Source organism: Silene latifolia, chromosome Y, assembly GCF_048544455.1.
Source record: "Silene latifolia isolate original U9 population chromosome Y, ASM4854445v1, whole genome shotgun sequence".
NCBI classification, from domain to species: Eukaryota; Viridiplantae; Streptophyta; class Magnoliopsida; order Caryophyllales; family Caryophyllaceae; genus Silene; species Silene latifolia.
Genome location: NC_133538.1, coordinates 88,353,759 through 88,366,454, shown reverse-complemented (window position 1 = coordinate 88,366,454; position 12,696 = coordinate 88,353,759). Strand labels below are relative to the sequence as shown.

At 33.8% G+C, this 12,696-nt stretch overlaps 1 long non-coding RNA gene across 1 annotated transcript; it reads right to left on the bottom strand.

Moving 5' to 3' along the window:
* Positions 1-1,857: 1,857 nt before the first annotated feature.
* LOC141633368 (uncharacterized) lies at positions 1,858-4,291 on the bottom strand. Its single transcript, XR_012538139.1, has 3 exons — positions 4,122-4,291; positions 3,937-4,009; positions 1,858-2,100 (listed from the first exon to the last, which is right to left on the bottom strand). It is a non-coding gene; the product is annotated as an uncharacterized LOC141633368 (long non-coding RNA).
* Positions 4,292-12,696: the final 8,405 nt, after the last annotated feature.

The following is a 12,696-nucleotide window of genomic DNA, read 5'->3' as shown; positions in this document are numbered from 1 at the left end:
CAATTTTGACGAAATCAAGGTTCACAAAGAATCCTCAAAGAGCATCTCACTCACTCTACAACGTAGCCAACAATGCCATCACTCCACTAAAGAAACAAGAGCAATAACTAGGTCAAGAAAAGATAGGAAATTTCAATGGGATACATGAACATGACGAGGTGTGAGATTAAAGGAGTCAATAGTAAAGGTAACTAGTTAACACCAGTAAGAGACATTAGAATTAGAGAGGTATTCAAGGTAAGGAAATGACAAGTAAACTTTTATACTTAAGGAATAAATCTAATCAAGGTATGAACGAAGGGAAGGAAGATGATTAAAGGTACGAAGGGGGATTTTAAGGCTTAAACCATACGCTTTCTAAGACTTAAGGTTCTCTCTAACAATGCCACGCCTATTAGGATATCGTACCGTCATAACAAAACGACCAAATTCCAAAACGAGGGTCAAGGCAATTCATCTCATTCCTTATATGCAAGTCTCTCTTAAAGGATTACACCTCTATGACTGATCAAGGTAAAAATAAACGCTCGCTTAAGGGTTGATAAATTGGTTAGATTCGTTGTTCACCTATCCTATCACATATTAGGATTTCTCTAAAGCAAATCTACCACTCTAGTATAAAAGCACCCATTTACCTCGAGTACTTGACACAACCTCAATGTTCCTAAAACCATAGGGTTAACAAAGACTTCTCAATACTAAGTCCCTCTCAACTCAAGAACCCTCAAGGGTCAGCTAATATCAAATCACATCACCAATCCATTATGGTCATCAACATACCATTATCCTTTCTAGTTACTAAAACAAATGCTAAAACTTTCCAATGATGTACCTTAGTCTCACTCTCATACCATACCTCAGGTGGTAATCAATATCACTCACTAAAACCAACTAATAATCCCACAATTAGCATTTCTCATATGGTCACATGTACATTATCAAACTCTCATATCTAAAGTGATTACGAAAGTCATTCACAAACTCGACTTACTTAATAAATCCTACATCCTCAAATCCACCATTCAGTTTCATCCATTTTAAGTCAAGTACTAAGCATTAGTATCCCAAGGCACGTCTCACTACACTTCCCAAGGTTTTCAAATCTCAACCATAAACAACAAGCCAAGTTCTATAACCTTAGTAACAAATGCAACTCACACTTGACAACATAAATAATGCCACCAATCAAGAATACTCACTTTACCAAGGATTTAGGTCTAAGAATCATTAAGTATGTCTCATCTCACTACCTAAGTCTTTCCAACATCAAATCCTCTCCAAACCAGGATTAAGAGTCAACCACAAACAATCTCCTCAAAGGTCAAATTTCCAACCAAGGTCAACATTCCTCAAAAGAAAGAGTATTATCAAAAGGCGTTAAGGGAGGATAAGCAAGGAACAAGGAACAAGTTATGGGGTATAGGAGTAGCTTCCAAGCAAAACAGAAGAGAGTTTAGAAGAAGGATAAGCACCAAGAGATAAAGAATAAGGCAAGATACACAAAGAAATGAGAAACATCTTTGAGGAAGTAGAAGCATTCTTCAAATGTTGAACAAATCTTCAATCCTCAGCAATAGGCACCAAATCTTGATCACCACATTGGTAAGTTTACGGTTATTGATCCAAGGGCACACAAATTATTAAAGGACAATCAACAAACATGTTAGAACCTAACAAAGAGCAAACACACTACAGACTACCACCTTAGGTCCTTAAGTCTACCCATCTCTCATTCATTATTCAAGGTCAAGTTCACATTTAAATTTGGGGTACACGCGTGTGCGTCGGGAGCAACATATGCTCGATACCAATGTGACACCCTCGATGAGGCATCAAAAGAACTATTAAATCTAAGCGGAAAAATAAGGGATTTTTAAAACCTTTAAAGTTTAAAGTGTGAAATCCACCATAAGTGATCAAACGAAAATGAAAAGTAAGATGAATAAGTTTTACAATTAAAAACGAAGTGCGTTGGGGAAAAGATATCCCACGAATAAACACAAGTCTAACTATAGGTGAGTCTAGGCAAACTATAACTAAGGTCCAAGGTTCAACGTTCTCGCTAGCTCACACGTCTTCCCCATAATCTGCATCACAAACCTGTCATTCATGTAAACATGAACGCCACAGTCAGTGGGGAGTAACTCAGGGTTCTCCCAGCCACAATATGTCAAAATGCACATAAGCAAGAACTTAATTAAACATATTGATCATGCATCATACTTGAATAATATGAACAAGGGAATATAAACGATAATCATAATGAGATAGGCACATTGCATTCTTAATGAGATAGGCATGGTACATTATATTAAACATGCATTCAAGGTAACCCAAAACATGGATATGAGATTAGACATCGAATCATATGAAGAAGGTAAACAACGGATCAATTGAATAGAAAATACATGGATGGAAACCAATAGCCATTACTTGAAAACCTCTTAACAACCATAGCACGGGACGTGGCTACTAATGTCACATTCATACTTATGGCTTGCATCTCACCATAAGAACGGATGGGAACATCAATCCCGGCGATCATATCGCAACTAGGGCTTGCATCTCACCACTAGTATCCGATAGGACCAAGACTCTCACAAACAATCATAGAAGACGTGCACTCTCGTATATAAGAACACGCCAATGACCGTAATCAGCAAGACATTTACAAAGGCTTTGACTCAAACAAGACAGACCCCTAGACTCCAACCTCTTGGTAGGACGACGATCATAATACGGTCCTAGTCTAAACCGGATCCGACTCTCGGGATGGGCGACACCCGATTCGACAAACGATACCAAATCGTATCCAAGACTCGAAACATGGCACGCACTCGTATCCAAAGGTCGAGTAACCTCTAATCGGAAACATGGCACGCACTCGTATCCAAAGGTCCGAAGAAAGGCGGAAGGATATCCTAATTCGGAAACATGGCACGCACTCGTACCAAAGGTCCAAAGAAGGAAAGATAACCCAATCCGGAAACATGGCTCACACTCGTGACCAAAGGTCCGAAAAGGGTAAATAGGGAAAGTCAAGTCGTCACACAATGTAAGTCGTCACACTTGGGTCACAAATACGAGTGGAAAAGATTGCACAAACATAACGTAAACAATTCATGTGAAGCATGCATAAGTATAAAGGTATAAGAAACATCAAGTACTCCCATGATAAAAGAGTCTCAACACATCATACACAAGCATTAGAACCAAAGTTAAGATGCATACCCAACAAGAAACTCAAAACCCAATCTATAACAAGAAGTTTAGTACTCGACTACAACAAGGGTCAACTTCAAACGGTCATAACTTGAGTTCTATACATGATAATGAGGTGAAACCAGTTGGAGGTGATAGCTTATCCTCTTACGGTTCTAACGGTAGGTCATAAGCCCCAAACAAACAAGTAACGAAGAAGTTATGGCCATTTTACGAAAACTGGTCCAGGCTGTGTGCGCAGCTGCGCGCCGAGGTGCGCAGCCTGCGCCGTGGTGCTGATTTGCACGACACAACAACTCACCTTCATCCCCAAATCATTTTTTTACCATGCCATTACAATCCTAATTCCACCATATATTACCCAAGCAACTTTATACAAGTATTAAGGGTGAAATCAAAGCATAAAAGAGGGATTAAAACACAAGGTTCGATTCAAATTCAAACAATTCCAAACTAACAAATTCGTGACATAATTAAACACAATTATTAAGCATGAATAAGACGGTTTCTTTACTAATTTATCCATATAAACATTCATGTAACCCAAAGGATTGGAAATTCCTTCAACTAACCATGAGATGGTTTCTCATACAAACTCATTCAATAACAAACATGTGAAACAAGAAAAGATTCAAACTTTAACATACATATGAACCAACTACAACATATAAACACACAAATTTGACATAATGTCGAGTAACCCATCACCGTTACCTTTTTGCACTTAAATCCACAAAAGACTCGTCTACCTTTCAAGAATCCACTTCCGGGTCAACTAAACTTTCTCCTAAACATAAGAAAACACAAAATAAGACTAAGAATCAAAATTAGAAAAAGGGTACCATGTGTAATATGGGTCGACAGCCCTAAATAAGGAGGAAAGTCGGATCTTTTCTTACCTAGAAAGATGGAGGGCGATGAGAGGAAGAGATAGACGCGAAAATCACTTGAATCGGATAAGAATTGAGCAAGTTATGGTGTTTTGAAGATTTGTAAGAGGAGAGTATGAAAATGGTGTTTGTGTTTGTGGTGGTGTTGCTGAAATTGTGAGGAAGGAGGAGGGGTTAGGGTTTCCCTCATTATTTTGATGAGGAGGAAGGAGTAGTAGGTGAGTCCATTGGTCATACTAGGCCCAATAAGCAAAATTGAGTCGATATACACATGAATTTACGTCTCAAGCCCACTACAACTCAAGACGGAGAATATTATTATTATTATCATTATTATCCGACCAAAATATTTATTTTGTATAACTTAAGCTTTAAAAATATAATATTTATAAAAATCATGTTTAATAATGAAATTAATTAAATTAAATAATTTAAAATATAAATAAGACCATAGAATGGTTAATTAAATTATAAATGTCAAAATGGAAAATTCGCGGGTGTTACAATATCGATACAAGCTAATTAACTCCTTAAATAAGAACAATTTATATTTATGAGAGGAAATATGTATCTTATTGTAATTCGATTAAATAAGATTCAATTTAGTGGATTAATATATTAATTTACTAAATTATGTTGAGGTTTTATAAATATTTCGATGTAGAGATAATTAGTTATTTACATTTACAAGAGGTTGTAAATTTAACTAACTAGCTATTATGGGACCCGTTATATGTTGATATAATGTTAAAATATTACTCAATAAGTTGAGTGAATATATGTTTATTAATTTGTTACATAATTGTTGTATGATCAAATTAATATTTAATTATGTAAGATAATTAAACATAAGACTTATAAGCATTTGTGGGACAAATATTATAAGACAAAAATGGACCCATATACACTCAAGTGTACCGTCCAAAATGGTAGCATGCTTGAGTATTTGGTTTTGTCATTTTGTTGTTGGAAAGATGCTCCAACATCTTATGACACACTTTATTCTAGCTAGCCTATTACCTACACTAAAGCATATGCATGTGATATATTTGGAGAAGACCAAAATGCTCTATAATAGAGCATTTGGATGGTACATAGAGGATGCATGAGAACAATTTGTTCTTCTCATCTCATTTTTTCCTCCACCATCTCTCAATATAGTACACATGCAAAAATACTTCTCTCATACTCATTTCTCTTTCTCTAAAACTTGAGAAGTTTTGATCTAAATTATTCAAAAATACTACTAATATTATTAATATAATATATGAGTATTAGTAGTCATTTTTAAGGTAGACTACTAAATAAATATCTAGCAAACATTATTTAGTAGTGATAAGGGCTAATCTTGGGTGCATCTCTTGAGGAGGGTTTCTACATTTGAGACCAAGGTTGGAGGATCTTCCATTGAAATTTAAGCTCAAGAACAAGTGAAGGTAGGAGACTTTACTTGTGCCCATTTCGAACTATTTAACAATGTAAGGAACATTGTTTTCTTATTTTATCTCTTATTTAGTTATGCATGCACTAGATCCTTAGAACACATATTAATATGTTAATTATTTCACCATTAGAGATGTCTAATAATAGGTATATGAACCTAACAATTGGTATCAGAGCATAGGATGTTGCATGCATAATCGATTTATAGTTTTTTCGAGTTATTAGTAACCTAATTAAAACTAATAATTTGTGATTTATTAGATAAAGCCACGAAATATTGATGCATATTGTATATTCTGGTCCTAAAATGTTTTTAGGTCATTTTAATGATTTATGGTATTTTATTGCCCATTTTAATGATTTTTAGTTATTTTATTACATTTGTATGACTAAAATGGAAATTAAAATGTTAAATATAGTTAAACTAAGTCTCTGACCTTAAAATTTTTATATGACCTCACATGCATATTTTACTTATTGTATGTAAAATTTCGTATAAATTTGATTTATTTTGCATGACTTATGATTTTTATGATATAAAAATGAATTAAATGGAGGTAAACTTCAAAACATGCCATGAAATTTTAATATGTTGTCACATGCATATTTTAGTCACTGTGTGTAAAATTTAAGATGAACTTGATTCATTTTGCATGATTTATAAATTTTTAGAGTAAAAATAACATAAATAGTGACTATTTTAAGAAAAATAGCTAAAATAAATTGCATGGCATGAGAAAATTATTTTAGGTTTCATTTATATCCCACTTATCAGATCTAAAGTTGTAAAATTGATTAGATTAATTTTTGTATACTTTAGATGTTTTATTTGATAAAACCGATAAATCGCAACTACATTTTTCTCAAGATAAATTCGAAAATTTTAACCATGATTTTTGATATTATGAGTGTCATGGAAATATTTCAGAATGTTCAAAAATTTTAAATACAAATTTTGAAATTATTGTAATTTAGTTTGAATTTATTTCATAATAGTTATGATTTTAGGGTCATAATGAGCATAAAATTATATCAAGTTGAATTATTGTCAAAAATTGAGTGATGACTAATTTTTGAGACCTGAGAATGTTAAGATAATTAACTTGGACTAAAATTAGATTTTAGTATTAATTTACGATTTTAATAAGTTAAAAGTCGTGAATTTCCATGAAACCAGGTTATATGATCGATATAAGTTAAATAGGGCAATTTGGTACATAATTTGGCATATTAGATACATATTATAATGCTACATATTTCATTGTTGAATGTCATATTTTATTTATATAATTTTGAATTATGTAATTTATCTTAGTATGGCCTTAGTTCTAATCGATATTATCCGCAATGAAAGGGAATATGGATTCGGTTGTAATTTAATGTGATCTCGTATCACTTTGATTTTACTAGTTTTTCATATTACAAATGTATAATAGGAATAGCTATGTATTTTTATTATTATTTTTAATCCCAGAGTTCCTTCAAGACGGTGCCATTCGGAAAGGCGTTCCGACAAAGAGGGTGTTCATGGGAGGCGTGCCACTTGAAGATTCAAGGGACCAAAGGAGTTAGTTTCCGAATTTGTAATAGGTTATTTGATTTTCTATTTTAGGAAGGCCATACTAGGAATTTATTATTTGTTTTCCATTTCTTTTAATATGTTGCATGCATTGCCAAATCGCCATAACAACACATGCATATCACATAGAGTCTTCGACCATGTCAATTATAATTATCGATAATTCGACTTTTAGTTCACTTAAAATTGATATATAATAAATTGACAAGACCTTTACTTTTAAAAGATTGAGACTTAGCCTTACCAAATAGTAGGAGCCCATGAATCTAAATTTCATAAGGAGTACAATACGATTTTTCGGGGTGCTTCTATTGACGTTGGGTAAGTGAGGTAATAAGTAGTTATTACACTTCGAAAGTTTGGTTGATCTCAACGAAGGTATTTTGCGACCGTAGCCGCAAAAGGTTCCGGCTAAAGATGGACTTAATGTAAAATCATCGACCGAGAGTTCTAATTGTAGAATCGGTTAAGAGGGTTAACCCACCAAGTTATATTAGTAAAGATGTAGAGGGCCCGTAGGCTCACATCCAAGTTAATATAAATTTTGGATCTCGGAATCATTTATTATAGTTGGGTAGAGGTCACTATATAAATGTTATACTTGTATTCACAAGTATTATAACGATCAATGTTAATTGTTTCCTTCATCTCCGTTTTTGTAGTTATTTATCCGCAATGGATTCATCTAATACTCTTACACCGATCAACATCAATTCATGGCTCCAATCATTCAATGAAAAATGCTCCTTGTATGACAATGATACGACTAGAGAATTACGATTTGGCATTGGTCAGGATGGAAATCTTTACTACCTTACCACTTCCACACCTCCCACTCCTATATTCATGCCTACCTCTTTGATAAGAGAATCTTGTGAAGAAAATCTCACTTTTTCCATGGCATCCTTGTTTGTAGAAGCAAGGAGAAATATTATATTGAGTGGGAATTCTAGCAAGAATGTCCTTGCAACTGAAAGGAGTAATGGTATTATTAAAGGAAAGGCAAATAAGGGTAAGAAACCCAAACCCGATAATGAATTGGAAATGGATAGTGAGACTACCACAACCAAAACCAAGAAGGGTGCCCAATCCTACGATGAATGTCATTATTGTAATGTCATGGTATTTGGGAGATATCAAAGCTGGACTTATCACTTCAGTCGGGGTTAAGTAATGTGGAAGCACTTAGCAAGGGTGACGTGGATCTCCGATTAGCAAATGGATCTAGAGTAGCCGCCATTTCAAAGGGAACCTATGTGATTGTCTTAGCTAAGTGATTTTAAGTTGCATAATTGTTATTATGTAACCACTTTGTCTAAAACATTATTTCCATTTCTATGTTAGACATGGAAGGATTTTTCTTTTGCCATCAAAAATAACCGTTGTATTTTGTTTAAGATAACTTGGCAGTGAGCGAAGCCACTTCTCTTAATGGTATTTATGTTTTAGACACTTCCAACTCAAGCAAAGATATTTATATCATACAATCCAAAAGACTCATAACAAGATATCCAAATGATTTATACATTTGGTATTGTCGATTAGGTCTCATAAATGAGAAATGCATTAAAAAGCTAGTGTCGACTGGAATTATTGAGCCATTTGATTTTAATCATATGGAGTATGTGAATCTTATGTCCTTGGAAAAATGATTCATGTGGTAAAGGGACACGAGCATGAGATTTGTTGTGACCGATGTATGTGGTCCAATGAGCATCACCGCAAGGGGAAATTATGACTACTTCGTAACTTTTACCGATGATTTATATAGATATGGGTATGTTTACTTAAATCAAATATAAAAGTGAAGCTTTTAAAAAATTAAAAGAATTACAAAAGGAAGTAGAGAACCAATTGAACAAGAAAATTAAAGCATTACAATCCGATCGTGGTGGCGAATATCTAAGTAATGAATTTGATTCTCACTTATGGATTATGACCTTGTGTCACTACCTATAAGATCAAACTAATATGAGTCGAGTTTAGTTGTTGAACTCACTTTTGGGGATTTGCGATCCAAAATGGACACATTATTTTAAACAAAAGGTCAATCTGAAGATACCTAAAATAGCAAGTTTATTTAACAAATGACATGGATCAGACATGCATATTACATGAATCAAGCTGCCATAATAGAGCTGGTCTTTTATGGGCTAACACGTCAGTCTAGACAAAATTCTATTAGTTCACCATATATGTTTGTAACTCACAAAGCTATCTCTTAAGAAAATAGAAGTATTTCTAAGAGATATAGTAGGAGTAGATCGTCACAAACATGTCTTATAGTTAATGTGTTGCTTTTTGAAAGTAATGGAACTATAATTTATTGAGATAGAGTGGAAGTAAAGATAGAGTGGAAGTAAAGTACACATGTATTATTGTTAATATGTTACTTTTCGAAAGTAATGGAATTATGACCTATTGAATGATCATTTGCGAGTAGTCCCAAATTGACTTTGTTGCATAAAACCTCGGCATTACAATCCAAAACAAAGTTTTACTCAAGAGTAGATTTACTTTAAAGCCATGGTCTCTTTAAAGTAAATAGAGCTTTAGAGTACCTAAGAGCATAGATTGACATGAAGATGTTAATCAAGATAAATCATGATTTAATCATGTTAGGAATTGCCATATTTTCATGAATGTCAAATGATATTAAAAATTCGCTTTTCTAAAATGGGAATTTAGAGAAGGATGTGTACAGAACACAAAACCTTAGATAAAGATCTAAGAATCCTAACATATTATGCAAAGCTTACTTAAGCGATCCTAGAATGGTCTTAAGCAAGCATCAAAGGATTGTAATAGTCATGCTTTTCGTTCATGTGATAATTGAGAATGATTTCATTCACATTATTGAAGAATCATGTTTATACATGAAGTTAAGTGGGAGCCAGAATTATTTTTCCATGTCTTATATGTTGATAACATATTACTGATTGAGAATAATGTACCAATTCTTTCCTTTGTGAAAGAGTGATTGGGAGACTAGGAAAGGGTGCAATGTATTCTAGATTTCTGAATCTATATGTTAAATTTGAGAGAATATTGACATAGAGTCGAGAGCCTTCTGACGATAAGATTTTTCATATCTGTTTAACATCAATAAGGTTGAGTAGGTTATTAATATTGATGGAAGTGGAATTACTATGATAGAGTCATAGTCATTCACTGAACCTAAATAAGTTGTTGATCACATGAAATCAATTTCTAATGTTTCCGCCATTAAAACGATCATGTATGCCATTATATGCACATGCTATGATGAATCATATGCTTGGAGCATAATAAGTCAATAAAAAGTTAATTCGAATGATGGTCTTTTGAAAGCCTTAAAGAACATCCTTAAGATTCTTGAGGAGAATTGAGGATTCGTTCTTATGTTTGGATGACATACTAAGGGGTCGTTTGGTTCAAAGTATTGGAATGGATTGGAATGGATTGTCATACCATAGAGGTATGGAGTTAGAACCCCATACTTGCTTAAGAGTGTTTGGTTTGATCTCGGAATGGATTGAGTATAGTAATAGGGTGGAATGGATTTAGAAACTTGAGTGTAAACATGGGTATGAGATTCCAAGAGGTTGGAATGGAGTTAGAATCCATTGGGTATCTAACTCCATTCCAAAACCCTCCAACCAAACACTAGAATGGATTGAATCCATTCCAATCCATTCCAAAAGCTCCAACCAAACACCCCCTAAGTTATGTGTTGAAGGGTTACACAAACTTTAGTTTTCAAACCTATAAGGATTTATCGAAATCCTAAGCTGATTTTATTGACTTAGGAGTAAGAGACTAGAGAAATGTTTTAGTTTCAACCATTGCAAGTTCTACAAATAGAATCTAAGTGCATTGTGATAAGATGGTCAACGTAGATAATGAGAGTAAATCCCTCTACCAAAGACTTTATCACAAGTTATATGATGACAGTGGGAGCATCTTCCAAGTACAAGAGCCCAAGTATAGTAAGAAGACTAGATATATACTTAGATAAATTCATGTTATTAGAAATAACATTGAATAGAAGGAAATAACAATTAATAAAGTTGGAATGTATGGATACATGGTATATCCATTTACCAAGCTTTTATTACAATTCAATTAGTGTAAAATGTACACTATAGATTATGAGATATGAAGTAGTAATAGGTTATTGACAATTCATATAAGATAATCGCATTTATCGTTTGAGTTTCTTTAAACTCATCCATTACTTTGTTATAACCAAATGGGTTGTTGAGACAATATTAAACCACGTTGAAGTGAACTGGATTGACATAGTATGCGCCCCTGGTTACTTAAAGAAGGTGACGTCTCGTAGTGACTAGAGTGTGATGCGATTGATGACAAGTTCAAGTGCAATAGGGTCATATGGGATGACTAGTCGATCACATAGACAGACTGTATGAGACACTCTGTCGGGCAGTGACCGCTTATAGAGTTCTGGAAATTCATAAAGCCTGGTCGTGGCGAAAGCTACTATAGTATTCTTATGAGTCGATTCTTTTGACTAGAGACTATTCGCCCAAGTTGGCACAAGTTTCTGATTGGCTTTGATTTATACTCTACGACTGTCGTAACTAAAGTTAAATGAGTATATTTTAGGTCATGATGAACTGTGGCTATACGAAGGGAATAGTGCGATAGAAATTGTCCACCCCCTTATCAGGGTTGCTTGAAATCTCAGGGCCACTCGAGGAGTAGTGAACTGAAAATGCGTGGCCACGCTCGGAAGGTATCTACGGTAGATAATTCCGGTCAGATAGTTACTCTCCAGATTGAGGAAACCACTCAAGATATTATCAAATGCAAGTACGACCTGCAAGACACCTTGCATTGAGTGGGAGATTGTAATAGGACAAGAGAATTAGTGACGCACACTTGTCTCAGACAAGTGAAAGATTGTTGGAGTATGTGTCATCAACAATAGTGCGATCACATGATTTAAATATCATTTGTAAATCTCAAATAAGAATACGTAAAGGGTGATTCATTTATATAGTCAACTGATCAACGTTAATCGGTAATGATTGGCTTGCTAGAGTTTGACGTTACTGTCGTGGGACGGTGGTGGTCAGTTGATCCCTTAAGGTCACACCTATAGGATGATGCCCTAATCAGTAAAGTTAATTAGTTGTATATCGATAAAAGTTAATTAATTCCTTAAATAAGAACAATTTATATTTATGAAAGAAAATATGTCTCTTATTGTAATTCGATTAAATAAGATTCAATTTAGTGGATTAATATATTAATTTACTAAATTATGTTGAGGTTTTATAAATATTTTGAGGTAGAGGTAATTAGTTATTTACATTTACAAGAGGTTGTAAATTTAACTAACTAGCTATTATGGGACCCATTATATGTCGATATAATGGTAAAATATTACTCAATAAGTTGAGTGAATATATGTTTATTAATTTATTACATAATTGTTGTATGATCAAATTAATATTTAATTATGTTACATAATTAAACATAAGACTTATAAGCATTTGTGGGACAAATATTATAAGATAAAAATGGACCCATATACACTCAAATGTACCGTCCAAA